The sequence below is a fragment of the Frankliniella occidentalis genome, unplaced genomic scaffold (genome assembly GCF_000697945.3).
Source record: "Frankliniella occidentalis isolate FOCC.00 unplaced genomic scaffold, Focc_3.1 Scaffold56, whole genome shotgun sequence".
NCBI lineage: Eukaryota > Metazoa > Arthropoda > Insecta > Thysanoptera > Thripidae > Frankliniella > Frankliniella occidentalis.
In genome coordinates this window covers 1287148-1289145 of record NW_026267186.1, presented here as the reverse complement: position 1 = coordinate 1289145, position 1998 = coordinate 1287148, and the positions used below count along the sequence as shown (strand labels likewise).

The window sequence follows — 1998 nt, the reverse complement described above, 5'->3', positions numbered from 1 at the left end:
TGTAGCCTCAAAAATAAGTAAAGCCCAGAAAACTAAAGTTAAGTTATTGTTAACCGCTCCGGCAAGCCAGGTGGTAGGTTGGGAGGGTACGCTTTGACTTAAAAGTCCTCAAAAGAAATATGGGCGCCAGGTGAGAAGTCACCGTCAAAGGAAAAGGCTACTAGTAGATCTTAAATGGTTTAACAATAACAAGTGGCTTTAATAATGCAATGGCAACAATATCACACAATGTAGGAATACAAATACTGACTCCAGAAGAACCTCAAAACACAAAGTTTAAACACTAAAACTAAAATATGAACCACAAGTTCACAACTTCAAAACCAGAGGCTAAAAGCCATACAAATACTTAATTTAAAAACCAGAGGACCAGCCTCTAACTAGAGCAAAACTCGCTCCATATAATCTCTATAAACAAGGCTCTAAACACAGCCAACAACAAACTCAAGAACAAACAAGTTCCTTCCTCAATCTCTCAAAGTCTCAACTCAAAACGCGGCTCAAATGTGAACCAGAAGTAAGCATAGTTGTTCTAGTAAAACTAGAGCATTCAGAATGATTAAATATTAACAAATACTAAACATGTTGACTCAACAACACAGAACCAAACAAAAGGGTTCTAAACTCGCAAAACAACGAGAAAATCTTCAAGGCTCTTGAGAGAAACAACGTCACATGAGACGAGACGAATCATAGCAGGCAGAGCCATAAGGTTAAAATCAGAAGTAAAACATGAACACTTGTCAAGGTAGAGAGCATAACCTCGAACATCACCATAAACAAATACAGGTTATATCATAACCAAGGACCCTGAAACAAGAGACATACAGGACACTCAGTATACCGGACATAGACCAGGAATAAATCATGATTCTTCTGAGGCATTAAATATCAACTCACCGATCAGGTGTTATAATCAAGCACTGGGATCCATGAGGAACGCCACAGTGACATCGGGTCCAAAACCAGAGCTCCTAAAATCCATCATTCTCAATCAATATATTTTCTCCAAAATAATATCATCATCCTAGTTAAATGCCGAGACTCACCAAGCAATAAAATAAAGTGAACAAATCACTAATAAAAAGGAACTCGGAGCAAACAGATCAACACCTGGGCGGAGCACATGGAAACAGGAGGTTAGGTGGGCCGCTCATATATACATCTCACGTATAATCTCTTCAGAATTAACTGGCACTCACCGAACATCTCTCCAATCCAAAATAAAGTATTGCTGATTCCAAAACTGAAGACGGATAAGTCCCAGATAAAATAATATCACGGATGATCTCAGATAAAATCACTTGCTCTCCACTACATGTTCTCTCCACGGAATCGCAGACCGGAAACTGACTGTCACCGCTCTCACTGCTTCCCAGAACGTTCCCGTGACGCCGCGCGCCAAAAGAGCCAGTATGGCAAACTGTCATGGCCGCTTCTCGCGCCAAATCTCCAATATGAGAATCAGGCATGGCCGCTCAGCGCGCCAAATTCAAAAGGTATGAAAAACGTCACGAGGAGGGAAGGGTGGGAAATTCGAACTCGAGCGCACAAGCGCGAAGCTTAAAACTGTACCGTTAGGCGCCTCAATTTAATAAACCAACGGTCACCTTAGACTACGGACAGAAATAAATAAAAATGGAAGGAAAAACCAACCAGTAACGAGAGTGATCGTTACATTACTAGGGACGGAAACCCAAGTGCCGAATGTCGCACACTTGTAGAAGGAGTGTGAACAACATTCGTAACACATAATTGGGTGACTTTCAAAGGAAAATTCACAAATTAACACTAAAAAATAGTCAAAGGTTTACGGTAAAATTTACCATTACATTTACAAAATATGAATGACACCTTGAAATTGTAAATTTCGAGCACTCCGTATTGACTTGGAGTGATCGGCAAGCATGAATGGGCTGTCGCAAATTTACCACAAATAGTTTATAAATAAAAATAACAACAAAATGTTGTAACTTCACCAGGATATTTTTTTACAAT

At 39.8% G+C, this 1998-nt stretch overlaps 1 long non-coding RNA gene across 1 annotated transcript; it reads right to left on the bottom strand.

The window, feature by feature from the left end:
* Positions 1-178: 178 nt before the first annotated feature.
* On the bottom strand, positions 179-1675 carry LOC113202570 (uncharacterized). The gene is made up of 4 exons (XR_003303217.2): positions 1203-1675; positions 1050-1113; positions 901-974; positions 179-810 (listed from the first exon to the last, which is right to left on the bottom strand). It is a non-coding gene; the product is annotated as an uncharacterized LOC113202570 (long non-coding RNA).
* Between the last annotated feature and the right edge of the window lie 323 nt (positions 1676-1998).